We start from the raw sequence: 18,612 nt of genomic DNA, 5'->3' as shown, positions 1-18,612 counted from the left end.
GGTCTTTTGTCGGCATACTGACGATACCAGAAAAGATAGGGGAATGAGTCTCCACTTGTGAATTTGCAATCGAAAGTTACCACCTGCCCCTCTAGAGATTCCATTTGTCTCTGTGACTGGGACACTGAATCAATTTGAGAGATACCTATAAAACAGAAATTGAGAAACAAAATTAGACCTTTCCTCCCTCCCTCTCTCTCTCTCTCTCTCTCTCTCTCTCTCTCTCTCTCTCTCCTTCCTTCCTTCCTTCCTTCCTTCCTTCCTTCCTAAAGAATAACCTTCCGAATCGCCAACTGAACTATCTTCTTCTTCTTCATTTTAGTTTAAGATTTCTGAGTATATTGTCATTTGCCCCAATTTTTGTGTCAGTATATATCTCACAACCCTGAGATTAAGAGAGTCTCATGTTCTACCAGTGGATCCATCCCAAGGCTAATCCCAAGGCTAAGGTCTGTAGGGACGCAGAAGTAAAGAATGTAAGTTTACATCTTATCTTTCTTTAACAGTCCACTTCGAAAACAATTGGCACATACAGTCACTTAGGCCAACATCTGTAAAAATGAGGTACATTGGGCTGTATTAATTGATAGTGATACTCAGAGTAGACCCACTGAAATTAATATTATTCATATTTCTGTATGTCCAGCTGTTTCTCTCTATCTCGACCCATCCTATGAAGATTTCTAAAATTACCCAAATCTTGGCCTTTCATTCAGTTAGAGAAGACCTATTAAAATTAATGAACCTAAGTTAGTCATATCTGTTATTTTCAAAGCCTCCACTCTGAGTAGGACTAACATTAGATTCAGCCCTAAGTGTTCCTCTGATTTTTAAAATTGATTATTCCCCCCCTCCAATCCTCACCTTCCGAAACAGGATAGGAACATGACATTTTGTTTTCAATTCTTAAACTTGAAACTCTTACAGTGCCCAGGCTAGGGTAACTTATGTTTAAATCACACTCAGCTGTCAATACATCTCTTTGTAGACTTGACTTGTACAGTCAAAATATGTACCTTTTTGGATAGCGAGGGACTCCAACCATAGGATTGTGAACTGGGTGGTATTCTTACTGAGAAACTTTGAAGATTATCTTATCAATGCTACAGCAGCTCCCAAGAGAAATATTACCTGGTTTTGGAAGGAGAAGGAATGCCACCAAAACAGTCAAGCACAATTGCATTTTAGAACAGGATACCCTGATGCTTCCAAACAGTGGCTGAGGTCCTCTCCCTCGTTCCTTGTATTTTAAAAGTTCTCTGGTGAGGCAAACTCCATCTGTAGTCTGCCTCGTCTCTTTCCTGCCCTTCTGTGACGCTGGCTCATTGCTGTCAATCATCTTTTGAATGATGACATATATTTAAATTGAAAGTTAGGTCTATCTGCGAATAGACGTGTGAAGCTCTGGGTTGCACTCTAGTGGTGAAAAATAATATTTCTTTCTTTTAAAAAAGCAGCTAAGGGAACTGTGTTAAGTAGAACAAAAATGCAAGGTGCCAGTGTGGTGTAGTGGTTAAGAGCGGTAGACTCGTAATCTGGTGAACCGGGTTCGATTCCCTGCTCCTCCACATGCAGCTGCTGGGTGACCTTGGGCCAGTCACACTTCTCTGAAGTCTCTCAGCCCCACTCACCTCACAGAGTGTTTGTTGTGGGGGAGGAAGGGAAAGGAGATTGTTAGCTGCTATGAGACTCCTTCGGGTAGTGATAAAGTGGGATATCAAATCCAAACTCTTCTTCTCTTCGTCTTCTCATCGTTTGTTGTGGATTTAAAACGAACTCTCTCAAATAATAGTCATCAATATTCAACACTCCAACAAAAATGACCCGTAATTTTTTTAAAAAATGAGAAAGAAACCATGGTTGTCCCCCTCAGACCACACATATGGCTTATCTCAAATAAATGTATGGTTGTGGTTCGAGGACCCGATCCCCGCAAAGTGGAATGAATACACAAGGACATGTGATTTAAGGTTAATGGGCAAGAAAAGGCCACAACTTTATTGATTACAACAAGTGAAAAGGTATTGGCTTAGGCATTGGATTACGTCAGCTGACTCCACCCCCTCAGAGAGGGGTGAGTCTAAAACAGGGGGGTTTATTCACCAGTAGGTGGAGCCTGTTGATGCTAATCCAACTATAAGCTCTCCCCTGATGTCACTGAGGGTCGTGCCATGGCCTCCCGCCAAGCAGGCATCGGACAGAATACACGACCGCCGGATTCCTTTAACGGAATACCCAAAAATTGAAGGCGCAGGCGATGGCCACACCTAGCCCTTCGACACACCACAACACATTATTCCAATGCCTAACCTACCCACCAATACCACGAAAGTTGTGACGATTGCTACGAGGTAGGCGAAAAAACCAAAAAGCCTAATGCCAAATGGAAAAATTCCTACCAGGCCCCCTGGACAACCAGGGCGACCAACCTAAGGTCCATAGCAAGGCCAAAGAAAACTGAGACCCTGAGCTCTAAGGGAGTGGAGGGTGGGTGACTCGCGATGGGACGATGAAGAGTGAGGCCGGGGGAGCTGGCGGCGCAGCAATTTAGGCTGCTGTACACGCCCCCTCAGAGGCACCTGGTTGGGTGTCTGCCGGTGGGCGTGGGCGCCAGCCAGGTGAGTGGGAGGCAGGGGGCTAACGCCCCCTGCTTGAGGCGGAGCTCGGCTCCCTCCACAACCACTCCCCTCTTCCAGGAGGAGAGTCTTTTTTGTGTGTCTTTTTAAGGTGGTGAGACTTATTTGTGAAGGCATCTCTTTCATTGAGCTACCATAGCAGGTTTCTAAGTTGGGAGCCAGAATCTGTGAATGGGTTTGACAGTGGTGCTATAAATTGGTTATGTAAATCATAGAATCACAGAATGTTAGACTTGGAAGGGACCCAAGGGCCATCTAGTCCAACCCTCTGCAATGCAGGAATCTCAGTTAGAACATCCATGTCAGATGGCCACCCAACCTTTCCTTAAAAACCTCCAAGGAAGAAGAGTCCATCACCTCTCAGGGGAGTCTGTTCCACTGAGGAACAGCTCTGATCGTCAGAACGTTTTCCAAATGTTTAGTCGGAATCTCCTTTCTTGTAACTTGAAGCCCTCATGAACCCAAGTAAACTGCATTCAAACCAGAAGTCAGTCTGTTTATACATCCAGTCTCATCAAGCAGATACCCTTGGCTCATTCATTGCCTCCGTCAGATTAACCGACCTCACAGGGTGGTTGTGGGAATAAAATAAGGAGGAGCAGAAGCCTGTACTTTAAAATTCAATTTGTTTGAATTTGACATCATCTATATTTGCAGACTGAGCATTAGAAAAGTGCTCCAGACTTACCATGTGGACATGCACACAATAATTCTATACAATGATTGATGAGTTTCGTAAATATATTTCCCTACTAAGGTTTTTAGCTTTGTCTGAAATATGTTTTTATTATGAATTATGATAAATTGCATCTTTTACATGTCACATAGGTCCCTTCGCACACACACCCCTAAATTGATGGGGCTGCCTGCTAAGTTGATGGGTGTGTGTACCAAATCATGTGATTGATTAGACTTACCTGCTTCAACCCTTTTTTTATTTAAGTTGGCACCCCTGACATCTCAGCTCATCATATCAGTATAGATCACGCAAATGATTTGCTTCTGGTGACAACACTGTGATTTGTATATTCATTGATCACCAAGGAAGACTCCTGGTGAATTGAAATGCACCTGGTCTTTAGCGTAAATGTTACCGTTGTTGCTTTTGTGATTCTAATGACTGCATAATTCCATTCATGTTTTTATATGTGCTTATATGTTGGGAGAGATTAAAGTTCACTTCTGTTTTATAAATTCCGGTAGCAATCGCTATCCAGATGTGTAGATGTTGATGTGTTTCAATCTCTTTCCCTGTTAATTTTAAATGGTTGGATCAGTTCTTTTTAATTATAGAACTCTAGAGTTGTAATGAACCCCAAATGTTATCTAGTCCAACCCTCTGCAATGCAGGAATCTCAACACATGGTCCCCATCCAATTTGAAACCATACTGGACCAGAAAGGGAGGAATTAAGGCAGATCCTAAACCTGACCATAGGTCCGTGTTGCCAGGTCATGTGACTCAGCTGAAGAGGCTTCGGATTGCCCCTTAAGTGGGCTTCAGAAAACTCCACTATGAAGCTCACCTCTAATTAGGAATAGGGAGAAATTTGATTCACCTCAGCTTTCAAGGCACACCTTGCCAAGTGAACCAAAACACAGCCACCCTCCGAAATTCACATTTCGCTGAGTTTTGAAATGGATGTCTCCAACTGTGTAACATGTACAAAAATGCATATATTGGGGTAAAGTGTATAAACAGACGCATCTTAATGCAAACGACATTGCCTTGGAAGGTGATGGACTCTCCTTCCCTGGAGGTTTTCAAGCAGAATTTGGATGGCCATCTCTTAGGGATTATTTAGCTGTGATCCCTGCATTGCAGTGGGGTGAACTGGGTGATCCTTTGAGGGTCCTTTCCAACTCTAGCTCTATGATTCTGTGACTTAGAAATACATAATTATATTGGGGGAAATCGCTTTACAAAAATGTGTGTATCAGGCAAAATGGCATTCACCCCAGCTCAGAGAAGAGGACTGAAGAGCCCCTCCCTCTGCAAGTTTCTGTTCAGCTTCCCTTGTGTTTCTCAACACTGTGTCTATCACTGCACAGTAGTAGACGCCAGCATCTCCCATCTCCACCTCGCTGATGGAGAGATTTGTAGAGGTGCTGGTTTTGTCAATGTCCATCACCCAACGTTGTTCTTGTTCCTTCGTATATAAGCCACTGATGATTGAGTGAGGAGCCTTGTCCTGACTCTGTTTGTACCAAAAGAGCCCATTGTAAGAAGATATTCCGTGGTTACAGAAGATCTGCGCTGTTCCTCCTAAGGGGACGGAGACTTCTGGAGGCTGGGAAATATCTCCAAAGGTTGCTCTGCCTGGAAGAAATCACCATCATTCCATGACTAATCTTTCTGTTCTTCCACTTCTCTCCCTGTTCCACCTTTCCTTCTTTCCTGTTTTCTTTCTCAAGCCTTCACACACACACCTCCTGTAGCCCCCTTTCACTCATCCATTGTGAACATGGTTCACCTCTCATTTACCCTTCCTTTATTTCTTCCCTTTCTCCTCCTTGATTTTCATTCCTTCACTTCATGAAGGCTTGTATGGCCTCCCCTGATTTGGATTAATTAATAGCAATGCTAATACTAATTGCTGCAACTAATAGTAACTAGTCGTCATGCCCCTAGAAATAGTAATTGTGGCATCTGGAAAAGTTCTGTTGCAAGCCTAACACTATTTGCAGTTGTGGTAGTGTTGGTTATGTAAAAACTAAGGCAGAACTACTGGAGCTACTCATCATCTTACCATTAATTACAATGGCACTACTCCTATTAGTATGGGTATTTATTAACCAGCAGATTAAGGGAATGTGAGTATGCGGCAATGGATGAGAGCATAAGGGTGAGCAGCTGGGGTGTTGATTTTCTAAGGAATAATTTTCTAAGGAATTCCTCACTTACATAGTAGTAGCAGTCCAAGCAGATGCTTCCACTTTGCTAGCCAGGCTCTTGAGACCACAATGAAGGTCATGGATGCTTCCGGTGGAGTGTGGTCCTCCTTTCAGAGGGCTCTGTAATGCAGAAGAGAAACAGAAGCTCCCAGATCCTACAGCTCAACTATGCTGCTGTTCCCTCTCTTCTGAGTGCAAGTCAGAAGTAGAGAGTTTGTGGTTATCTTAAGACTGTCAGAGAAACCACAGCTTGTGTCTTCTTTGAGAAAACACTAATCTCTTGTGCTTTCCAGTGGGGAGAAAAATATTGAGCTTGGTTATGCAAAAGAAAAAAGAAGAAGAAGGAAAGATTCTTTAGGCTGCAACAATCGTTTTCTGTTCTGTTAGCACATTTTTTAAAAAGAATATTTTATGGCTGGGATAGCGACATGGATTATCCAAATGTTCATAATAGAATGATAGAATTGTAGAGTTGGAAGAGACCATGCGAGTCTTCTCATCCAACACCCTGCAACACAGAAATCTTTTGCCCAAGGTGGGGCTCAAACCCACAACCCTGAGATTAAGAGTCCCATACTCTGCTGACTGAACTATCCCAGCTGCTAGGTTTCAAATTCCATCTGCCCCATCCATCATAGACCAATGGTAATGGACGATGGGAGCTGGAGTCCAGCAACAATAGAATGGTTGCAGGTTTCCCCATTCTATGGAATTAAGAGTTAGGATATGTCTCAAGCTCGGGGCTGCCTAGCCTGTTATAGGCTGTCATGGACTCTGACACTGGGTGATGGGCACGTGGGCCAAAGGAAGCCCCTCCAAGTGATGAAACTGCTTTATGTCCCCTTCTTTCATGTGTTCAAAATAGATCACAGGTGAGGCAACCTTGTTCTGTGGCCTGTCCTACCTGCTTCTTGCCCATTTACGACACTCATTCATTGCCTTCAGTCAGAGGGTTTGAATAAAGAGGTAAATTAGGTCTGGGTTGCCCTCTTGTGGACAGAATTGTAAAACCATGAAAACTGTTCAGTAGGAGGTGACACATACAAGGCACATCTGCTTTCCACATTGAAAACAAAATAAAAACAAAAAATTCAGGGCCAGCCCTCCCATTGGACAAGGTGAGCCCTTTGCCTCAGGTCAAAGATCAGGAGAAATGGAAGATTAATGCCATTTTGCTTGCTCACAACTGCCCTCCAGTCCAGTCCGCTCCCTTGAAGATGGAGTGGCAGGGGATAGGTGCCACCTTCTGCTTTTTTAGTTGACATATGTCTGTCTCTTTCCCAGTAGTGATGTATGGAAGTGAGAGCTGGACCATACAGAAGGCTGATCGCCAAAGAATTGATGCTTTTGAATTATGGTGCTGGAGGAGACTCTTGAGAGTCCCATGGACTGCAAGAAGATCAGACCTATCCATTCTGAAGGAAATCAGCCCTGAGTGCTCACTAGAAGGACTGATCGAGAAGCTGAGGCTCCAATACTTTGGCCACCTCATGAGAAGAGAAGACTCCCTGGAAAAGACCCTGATGTTGGGAAAGATTGAGGGCACAAGGAGAAGGGGACGACAGAGGACAAGATGGTTGGACAGTGTTCTCGAAGCTACCAGCATGAGTTCGACTAAACTGCGGGAGGCAGTGGAAGACAGGAGTGCCTGGCATGCTCTGGTCCAGGGGATCATGAACAGTCGGACATGACTAAACGACTAAACAACAATAATAACATGTCTGTCTCAAGAGACACTGCCCCACTGAAGAGGAGAGAGGTGTTTTTGTTGCCTGGTGCCGTAGTTCAGTGGTCTTGTTCCCAGGAAGGAATGGGTGAATCTGTCCATTTTAATTTCTCCCAGTTATCCAATTCTCCAGTTGTAAGTTCTCTTCCTGACATTTCCACATCTGGCTGCTGCCAGCAACTCCTGACCAGTTTCCCAGCAATGTACAAAGACAAGGAAATGTTTTTTACCATCCACTTTTTATTCAGTATTTACAGAGAAAGGATATAGAACTCTGCCTCTTGGATAATGGCATTGGCCCGAGTGAATCTCCACTCTCACCCCCCATCTCTCCCACTTCCTCATTCATCAATCACATCATCTCTCCTACGGGTGATGAGAAGTGCCCTCTGTCTTTGAGCTCTTTGCTCTCCTACTTTCAAGGCTTGCTGGGTTCTGGGAGAGGGGGGTCTGGAATGCTTTCTAAAGACACTGTGTCCATCAGCTGTCACCTCCCGGTGCTTCCTCTTCCTCCTCCTCCTCTCCCATTACTTCCCAACTTTCCCCCTCATCTGCCTCTGAGCTGCGAACTCCCTCAAACCCCTGTTGTATTTCTGAACTGTCTTCCTCTCCTTCCTCCCTGGAAGGGTCAAGCTGGGGAGGCAGTTTGCACCATTCCTCATCTGCCCAGTCCCTGACACCAGTTTGCAAATTGTTTTTCAAATGCCTTCTTGAAAACTTGTCAGCATTTCAACATAAATCTATCCTAATATCTAAACTTTGTTGTTGTTTAGTTGTGTCCGACTCTTCGTGACCCCATGGACCAGAGCACGCCAGGCACTCCTGTCTTCCACTGCCTCCCACAGTTTGGTCAAACTCATGCTGGTAGCTTCAAGAACACTGTCCAACCATCTCGTCTTCTGTTGTCCCCTTCTCCTTGTGCCCTCCATCTTTCCCAACATCAGGGTCTTTTCCAGGGAGTCTTCTCTTCTCATGAGGTGGCCAAAGTATTGGAGCCTCCGCTTCAGGATCTGTCCTTCCAGTGAGCACTCAGGGCTGATTTCCTTAAGAATGGATAGGTTTGATCTTCTTGCAGTCCATGGGACTCTCAAGAGTCTCCTCCAGCACCATAATTCAAAAGCACCAATTCTTCAGCGATCAGCCTTCTTTATGGTCCAGCTCTCACTTCCATACATCACTACTGGGAAAACCATAGCTTTAGCTATACAGACCTTTGTCGGCAAGGTGATGTCTCTGCCTCATCATCATCATCATCATCACATCACATCATAGAGACATTAGCAGAGATATCTAAACTTATCTGTATGCATTTTTAGAAAATTTGCAAAAATGGGGGGGGGACCCCTGATACATGCACATTGGTATGTCATTTCAACTAATATTTGCATTTTTAGGTGCACTTTATCTCAGTAGATGCATTTATGTATACAGTACATTACTTGGCTGGAAAATTACTTTTGCAAAATTTGGATCGGCTTGAATTTGGAAGGGTGGCTGTGTTTCAGTTCTTGCACTGTTTTGGAAAGTGTGAATAAGTAGGTTAGCCTGTAGATGTAAATAATTCCCCCCCTTCCATCCCTACTCCCAGATATGTGTGGTTGCTACAAAGTTGCTACAAAGGTCATCAGTCGTCATGCAGATCTGGGCTCATTTCCCCTTGAAAGTTTTTGCTCTGCTTATCCACCAACTGACTTCACTGTGTCACTCCCAGCACAGAAATAGACAGCAGAGTCATTCAGCTGGCTGGCAGATTTCTCCATGTTGAAGCTCTTCTTGTTTTTATCATGCTTGGCTTGGAAGTTGTGACTGCGTCCCTCGCCAGAGCTGGTGCCATCTCCCAAATCAGTCAAAAAGATCCTTGGAGGTTTTCCAGGAGGCTGAATGTACCAGAAAAGATAGTAGACATTTTTGTCATAAACACAATCAAGAGAGATTCTTGCTCCTTGGTTGACGATCATGGTTCTTTCTTTCTGGGTTACTATCTGTCCAAAACTCCCTTCTGTAAAGAAGATAATGGCAGAAGAGATTGTGTTAGATGGAGAGATGGATGGAGCAAAGCCCATAGATTCCCTTATCTACCTGACTTGGAGAATCTTGATCACCTGAGGATACATGAAAGGGGGGGGGGAGTTCTAATCCAATGATGGGGAAATGGATCACTTACTTAAGGCTGAGATGATGATGAGCAAAACCAAGGCACAAAGGAGGGACATTTTCCTGGATCAAGAAACAGCAAGAAATTGGTAAGGACTCTGATGCTAGTTGTGAGCAGTTTATGGGCTTGGCTCCACAGATACAGCTGCATGAAATGATTTGATGAAATGTGGGTGACTCCTTCCTCTTGGTAAGTAATGTCAAAAAAGCAACTTAAGATAAAAAAACAGGATGTGGTTTGTGGTCCAGGTACCAATGTGTGCTATTGCATGGGAACTCAATATCTCAATATTTTATAAGAAGTGGTATGAGTAGAGGTTGCTCGATATTGCCATCTTCTGTTTGAAAGCCACATGACAGCTTCAAGACCTAGAACACTTAACGAAATATACAGTATGGGACTCCAAGTTGAAGCTTTCCAGTCCATCACCCAAAGGATAAAAAACCAGTTTTCCCTCTATTTAATCAAGTCTGAAATTTCCTTCTTACAGCCTTGTGTTGCAGGATTTTCTTAGTGATGAATAGATAAGTCTATGTTCTTTATCAATTTCACATGTGTTTGTTCACTAGATTGTCCCATCATTAATGTACTTATTCATAAGATTTCTGACCTGACCTGCACCAAATGACCCTAAGGGGGGTGATTGGTATACAATTAAAAAGAAGTAAAAGGGGGAAAAGGACATAAAACACTAAAACTCTGCTGGAATGTAGCTGACTTTAGCAAGGGTAAGAGGAGTGTCCTGGATAGCTCAGTTGGCTAAAGCATGGCGCTGATGATGCCAAGGTTGCAGGTTCGATCCCCATACAGGACAGTTGCATTGCAGGGTGTCAGGGGCTGGACTGAGGAGGAATGAAGCTTCCCGAGAACAGGAGGACAGTATTGATTTAGAACAGTGGTTTGCAGAAGGGCATAGTTCAGAGGCTGCAGAGGGGTTGTTGTTGTTTAGTCATTTAGTCATGTCCGACTCTTCATGACCCCATGGACCAGAGCACGACAGGCACTCCTGTCTTCCACTGCCTCCCGCAGTTTGGTCAAACTCATGCTGGTAGCTTCGAGAACACTGTCCAACCATCTTGTCCTCTGTCATCCCCTTCTCCTTCTGCCCTCAATCTTTCCCAACATCAGGCTCTTTTCCAGGGAGTCTTCTCTTCTCATGAGGTGGCCAAAGTATTGGAGCCGAGGGGAGAAGCTGGGAAATATTGGAAGAGGAACAGCAGGAAAAAGGACCACCAGGGAGAGACAGCTGACAGACTCTGTGTCTTTGGAAAGCATTCCTGATCCTCTCCCCTCCCAGGACCACATGAGCATTGAGGGTAGTAAAAAAGAGAGCTCAGAGGCAGAAAGCTCAGATGAGCTGACGTAAGGGTGACGTAGAATAGGAGAGACGTAGGGGGTGGGACTTTACTTAGAGCAATGCCATTATTTAGGGGAAACTGCATTCCTTTGTCTCTCCCTGTGAAAATTGAATAAATTAAATTTTTGGTAAGAACTTTTATTGTCTATCTGCTTCTTGGCTGCCACTGGGGGAGGGATTGGATTTCCTGAAGCCTGACACAGGAGGTTGAACTAGGTGATCCTCAGGGTTCCCTCCAACTCCACAATTCTGTGTTATATGTATGATTCCTTTAGTCCACCCAGTTTTCCCTCTGATCCACTGCAATATTGCCCAAGACGGTTTCTTGTAGGGGAATGTGGACAGCTCCTTGCACTGCTGGACAGCTCTTCAGCTTCACTGATCAGTGGAGGTCCAGGCATGAGAGAGCCCCACCAGCTGAAAACAATTTACAGATGGTATTTAACTCCGAGTAGGCTTGTTAAGATGTATAAGGCTGAATCAGATAAGTGCTGGAGATGCAAGGAGGTTGAGGGAATGTTTTTTAGTATTGAGTATTGAGAAATGATCCATAATGAATTGGGGGGGGGGGGAATGTTTAAAAGTACCTTCCTAAAAAAACAGAGTCCTTTTTGTTGGGTATAATTCAGATGGAAATTTCCAGGTGTCATAAAAGGTTATTTATATATGCCACTAAAGAGGCCCGTGTTATTTGTTAACCCAAAAATGGAAAATGAGCGAGGTCCAAACTAAAGAAGAATGACAACTTAAGCTGATGGAATAGGCACAGCTTGCAGACCTAACATATAGAACAAGAAAAGCATACGTTTAAAGAGGATTGGAAAATGTTTATTAAATATATGGGGTGAAATCGTGTACACTTGAAAATGCTGGCAGCATTAAGATAAATTCAACAGTGTAAATAAGTTTTGATGGATGCAATAATGGAATACTGAACGGTTTAATTCATGTAAAATATGCAGGGATTTATGGTATGTAAAATGAACCATGGAAAGAGAAGAAGGGAAGTCATTGATATTGTAAGGATGTTTAAATGAGTATTTAAAATTGTAAAACAGGAAATCTAATAAAAATTATATATGCAAAGAGAGAGCCCCACCATCTCTCCTTTCAGAAGGGAGATCCTGCTCTCCTCCTCCTCCCCACCACCAACACCACCTCCCTGTGCGTGAGATGATACAGTCAAGCACCACTGCAGGACTCAGAGCACAGTAGTATACAGCTTCATCCTGAAGAGAAACCTTCCCAGTCTTCAAGTTGGCTGTGCAATTGAAGTCCCAACAAAGCTCTTCCTGCCTAGCTACTGCTCGTTTCCCCTTGCAAGTTTTTGCTCTGCTTCTCTACCAGCCCAGCCCACTGTGTCGCTAAAAGCACAAAAATAGACAGCAGAGTCATTCAGCTGGCTGGCAATCTTCACCATGTTGAAAGTCTTCTGTTCTTTATCGTGCTTGGCTTTGAATCCTAGATTGACCTCATCAGTAGAAGAGGAGTCCCCTCCAAAATCATTCAGGAAGAGCCTGGGAGGTTGGCTGGGTTGCTGAATGTACCAGAATGGGAAGGCTGAGTAAGAAGTTTTGTAGGTGCAGTTGAGAGCAATGTGGTCTCCTTCAGTTACGGTCACAGTGCCTTCAGTTTGGGTCACTGACTCTCCAACATTCCCCTCTGTACAAAAGATAAGGACAGAAAGAGATGGCGTTAGATGGACAAATGGATGAAACGACAAAACATTCCTGCTCCTTTGACTCTTAGCGTCTGTGATCAACTTTTAAAATAATGTTGTGTTATGTGCACTCTTCCCTGAGCAACACCCTTCACAAAGGCACATGGATAGCATGAGAATAACACCAAGGGCCTTTAAATGTCACAAGTGAAAACAACAACAGATTCACAGGCAACATTGAGCTTAAACATATACCTGAGAACAAAAGAGATCAGATTTCAGGTGTATAAGATCAACTTTGATTCATAGTAAAATCTTGAGGACAACTAATTGGAGCCTGATGCACATAGACATACACTTAGACTTAATGAATTATGAGGCTAGGAATTTATTTTTGAGTACTAGACCTGAAGGCAGCTCACAGTACTTCCACAGACATGTGCCATACCTGGATAACTTTCTTCTTTTCAGAAGCATAACTCAGGAGTTTGGCATTTTGGTTGCTGCTTTCATTAAAATAATTGGGAGTCAAAATACTTGGCAATCTACTGGAGATCATCCACAAATCTTTCCATGGACTCCCTTATCTATCTGACTTGGAGAACCTTGATCACCTGAAGAGACATGAAGCAAAGTTGACCTCTTCCAATGGTGAGGAAATGGATCACTTACTTAAGGCTGAGACGATGATGAGCAGAGCCAAAACACAAAGGAGAGGCATATTCCTGGATCAATGATGAGGTGAACAGCAGAAAATTGGTAAGGACTCTGGTGCTAGTTCTGAGCAGTTTATGGGCTTGGCTCCAAAAACATGGCTGTATGAAATGTGGCTGACTCCTTGCTCTTGGTAAGTAATGTCTAAAAAGCAACTTAAGGTATAAGGAGAGGATGTGGCTAGTGGTCAGGTTGCCAATGTGTGCTGTTGAATGAGAACTCAATATCTGGCATCATACTATAAGATATAGTATTAGCTGAGATTGCTCAACATCTCCACCTTGTGTCTGAAAGCCACCTGAGAGCTTCATCTACAAGACATAGCTGTCTAGTTATCTGGTTCTTTACAAAAGTTGAAGCACTCAAATCAGGGAACTATTTAGCTATCTAGGTAGCTATACCTGAAGGAGCATCTCTACCCCATTGCTTAGCCCAGACACTGAGATCTTCCTCCAGCAGGACTTCTGGTGGTTCTCTCACTGAGAGAAGTGAAGGGAACCAGGCAGGGGGGCTTATCGGCAGTGGTGTCCTCCCTGTGGAACACACCCTCCTGTCAGATGTCCAGAAGATAAAGAACTACACAACTTTTAGTTGGGAATAACTCAGATGGAAATTCCCAGGTGTCGGAAAAGGCTATTTATGTATGCCACTACCACGTTTTGCTAGCCCCAAAATGGAAAGTGAGCAAAGTCCTAACTGAAGAAGACTGGCAACTTAAATTGATAGAATATGTGCAGTTTGCAGACCTAACATATATAATATAAGAACAGAAGAACATTTGTTTAAAGGAGTTTGGAAAATGTTTATTGAATATATGGAGGGAAATTGTGTTTATTTGAAAATGCTGGCAGCATTAAGATAAATTCAACAGTGTAAATAAGTTTTGATGGATGTAATAATGGAATACTGAATGGTTTAGTTTATATAAAATATGCAGGGATTTATGTTGTGCAAAATGAACCATGGAAAGAGAGGAAGGGAAGTCATTGATATTTTAAGTGGTTGCTTAAGTGAATATTCTAAAATATAAAACAGAAATTTAATAAGCAAACAAACAAACAAAAAGAACTACACAACTTTTAGAAGACATCTGAAGGCAGTCCTGTATAAGGAAGTTTTTAATGTTTGATGTTTTACTATGTTTTTATATGTGCTGTCAGGAGCCCCGAGTAGCTGGGGAAACCTAGCCAGATGGGCGAGGTATAAATAATAAAAGTATTATCATTATCATTTTCATTTTCATCTTCATCTAGTTCACACACACATGAGAAATGGTTGCAAATAAAATAAACTATGGCTGTTGCATATGGTCATATGAATGCTGCCATCCATACTTTGCAAATAGCCTGTTTTGAGCCTCAATTTAATGTGCACCTAGTAATGCTTTCTCAAGCACAAGTTCTTCGCTCAGCCACTGGGTTGGTTTTTGTCCTCCTTGCCTTGTCATTTTCTTCACTGTGTCTTTCAAGGCACAGAAGTAGACAGCTGAGTCTCTTGGCTCACCGGACGCCTTTTTCAAATGAAAGGACTCCTCCATTTTGTCAAGGACTGCTGAAAACCCACTCTTTTTTGTCTCCTTGCTGGGATCATCATAACTTGAGAGCAAGTGTCGAGGGGGTTCCGGTGGATGCTGCACATACCAGAAAAGAACTGGGGAGAAAGATGACTTGTAGCTGCATGGCAGCAAAATACTCTCCCCCTCTTGAATGGTAAAATCAGCTATGGTTTGGTTGACAGAGTCTCCGGAGGCAATTCCTGCAAATAAGGGGGACGACAACGTGAGCTTTATTTATCTATTTTATTCCATAAAATCTCTACACTGCTTGAGTGTAAAAGGCCATTGCAAGAGAAATAAAACAATATAATTATCAGTTGAAAACAGTTAAAAATATTCCAAAAATATTAAAATCCATGACAAACTAAAAAAGAGAGATTAAAACACACATATCAATTTTGGCTGGGAATCTCCAAGGCTTTAATCAACCAAAGGTATCAAAAAGCACAGGGAAATATAAAATAAGGGGGATATAAAATAAGGTCAAGGAACATTGATAATGCATGTCAAGGCCAAGAGTGGTGCGGATGCTCAGTAAGAGAGAACGATGCTCCCTCTTTCAATTTTTTTTAAAAAAAGAATGCTACTCACTTATAGTTAATGCCAGTAACATAGCAGATGCAGGTGAAAATATCATGTTGAAGGACAAGGAAGCTGAGTTCCAACCTATTCAGAACTGGCTGTGGTTAAAAATGATGCTGAGCAGGAAGTCACTTCCTTCTCAGGGTTCTCTGACAGTTAGCAATGCCATGTTTGAGCAGGGATGAATTGGCCACACCTCCCCTCCTGGGAGCAGACATTAGTTGGTCTCTCCCATCGAGAGGAGGGTCACATGCTCTTAAGTTCTGTATGTAAGCAGGCCTTCCAAGTGTCCCTATTTTCCAGGGGGCAGTCCCAGATTTACAGAAGCTGTCCCGGTTTCTGGTCTGATTCCAGATTGTCCCACTATCCCTTTGTTGTTGTTGTTTAGTCGTTTAGTCGTGTCTGACTCTTCGTGACCTCATGGACCAGAGCACGCCAGGTGAAGGGACCCCTGACCATTAGGTCCAGTCGTGACCAACTCTGGGGTTGCGGCGCTCATCTCGCTTTATTGGCTGAGGAAGCCGGCGTACAGCTTCCAGGTCATGTGGCCAGCAGGACTAAGCCGCTTCTGGTGAACCAGAGCAGCACACGGAAACTCTGTTTACCTTCCCACCGGAGCGGTACCTTTTTATCTACTTACACTTTGACATGCTTTCGAACTACCAGATTGGCAGGAGCAGAGACCGAGGAACGGGAGCTCATCCCATTGCGGGGATTTGAACTGCCAACCTTCTGATCAGCAAGTCCTAGGCTCTGTGGTTTAACCCACAGCGCCACCCGCGCCCCCCACTATCCCTTAGGACGTCCCTATTTTCGTTGGCAAAATGTTGGAGGGTATGTGTAAGCAGAATGCCCTGTTGAATGCCCTAATCTGTAACAGCAGCACTGCCACCTTGTGGCACCAGAATGAGAGGATGGTTTCATTCATTCATGAAAGGCATTTGCCTATTGCGCAGACAGGCGGAGACCCCCCCAACCCCGGGTGGCACCCAAGTGGAATAATGACTCAAAACAACATGTTATGGGATTAAAATTTGGCCACCACTTTATTAAAGCTTTAGATGTAGGGAGACCTTAGCTTAGGCACTGGGTGTTTATCCCTCCCAGTCCCCAGCTGGGGATCTGGGGAACATCAGGGTTATCCAGAATGTGTGGGGATTGGGCTGGCTCTGGAGAACATCTGTTCAAGCAGAGAGCCCCCCCCCCCATTTCGCCGCCATCGCAGAGGAGAGCAATGACAATTTATTGGCATATGGCCAATGCCTCCCTTCAAAACAACCCCTTTAACGGGGAACCCTGGGATCACCAACACAGAGGGGGGGGCATGGGTCACCGCTTCATGCCCCCCCCCCCCCAGTTAGGGAAGATAGACTAAAGGATTGCTCCCAAACTGCCAAAGTTGTGATGTTTTGCTACGGGGAAGGCAAAACCTGCCAGTGCAGGAAAATTCCATTCCGGCCCTTCAACAGTGACCATAACGTAGCAGCGCCCGCGTACCTGTGAAGAAAAGGTCAACCTGCAAAAGAAGGCTTAACTGAGGGAGGGCAGGGTGGGAGAAGCTTTGAAGCCGAGGGAGAACTCCCAGGTAAGTTCTGCCCACTATTGTTTGGGCAGGGCGATCCCTCCTCTTACCTGGCCAACTCTCTCCTGGCAACACCTCCCCAACTGGGATTGGCAGAGGTAGGCAGTTACCTCCAGGTGTCCAGCCTGGGGGGGGGTGAATCCAGGCTGTACTGCTGGGAGCTGCATGGGATGGGGGGGCTGCATACGACCACACAAAAGGCGCCCCCCATTTGATGTGGGGAGCGGTCATTGCTCTTTATAATATTCATCTCTGTGTGGCTTACTCAGGTTCACTCAGAAATCTCACAAAATCCATGGTTATTATGGCCAGGCAAGTGTGCTGATATGAGATGACTGAGAGGACCACCTTCAAATATCTAAGGGACCTTCAAATGTCAAAGGGAAGATGGAGCAAGCTTGGGTTCTGATTTTCTAGAGGGTAGGACCCAAACGAATAAATTCAAATTTCAAGCAAGAGGATTCTGATTAAACAATAGGAAAGACTTTATGATTGCAGAAGCAGTTTGACACTGGAACACACTACTCTGAAAGGGGATGGACCTTCACTGGTGGTTATTAAACAGAGGCTGGATGGCCATCTGTCAGGGGTCCTTAAGCTGTAATTCCTGCATTGCAAAAGGTTGGACTAAGGGGCTCTCTGGGTCCCTTCCACCTCTACAATTTTAAGATTCTGTGAAGGAGGGGGATGACAGTGGGTGGGTGGGTTTGTGGGTGCAAAGGATAGCTTGCCCAAGCTGATGGGAGTTGTAGTCCAAAATATCTGGAGGGTACCAGGTTGGTATACCTCTAAATATAGCAATATACCTAAGTGTACTACTGGTATACCTCTAAATATAGCAACATACTTAAGTGTACTACTGGTGTGTGTTGTTGTTTTGCTTTGTTTTCCCTAGTTACATTAGGAAAAGAGACATTTGCATTCTTGCAAGGAGAAAAGAACAGAAGTTAAAGGAACCTCTCCTCAGCCGCCACACAGCAGTTTTTACACGAACGAAGAGTCAAAGATGACTCACTGTGGGTCTCAGAGCACAGAAATACACAGCCTGATCCTGGAGAGAGGCGCCTTCGATCGTCAGAGGAACAGTCTTATTTTCAAGAAACAAAGTAGTGGAAAATTTCCCCTCAGCAAACTGGTTCTTCCTCTGAGGGTTTTTGTATGCATGAAAGATCAGCTGGGGTCCTCTTCCCATGTGTTGACGGTACCAGAAAAGGTCTGGGCTTGCGCTATAAGAACTAGAAAAATTGCAGAATAAAGAGACAGACTCTCCTTCTTTGATTTCCATCTGACTCGGGGACTGGAGCACTGAATCGCTTTGGGACGTTCCTACAAAACAAACAAATGAATAAAAAAATGGTAAATTATCTGTTTATCTTCTATTTCATATATAAATATTCTGTTTCATAAGTGATCCATAAATTATTTTCATAATACTAGCCCTAATGATGACAGTGCAGCCATTAGAGTGTTCAGCTAGGAGCTGCGAGACCAATGGGTCAAATCCCCACATAGCCCAAAAGCCTTGGGCCAGACACTGATTCTCATCCTAATCTACCTCACATGCAGGTTGCTATGAAGATAAAATACAGGGGGAGAACCATTCATGCCACCTTCAGCTCCTTGGAGGAAAATTGGGTGTATATAAATAATCGTAAATAAAAAAGAAAACCCCAAGTCCAGCTACCTGTTCAGTTCCTCACACTTTCAAGGTAACCATTGAGAGTATTACCTGATTTCAAGAGCAGAAGGAA

Source organism: Podarcis raffonei, chromosome 13 (assembly GCF_027172205.1).
Source record: "Podarcis raffonei isolate rPodRaf1 chromosome 13, rPodRaf1.pri, whole genome shotgun sequence".
NCBI classification, from domain to species: domain Eukaryota; kingdom Metazoa; phylum Chordata; class Lepidosauria; order Squamata; family Lacertidae; genus Podarcis; species Podarcis raffonei.
This window is presented reverse-complemented; position numbering follows the sequence as displayed.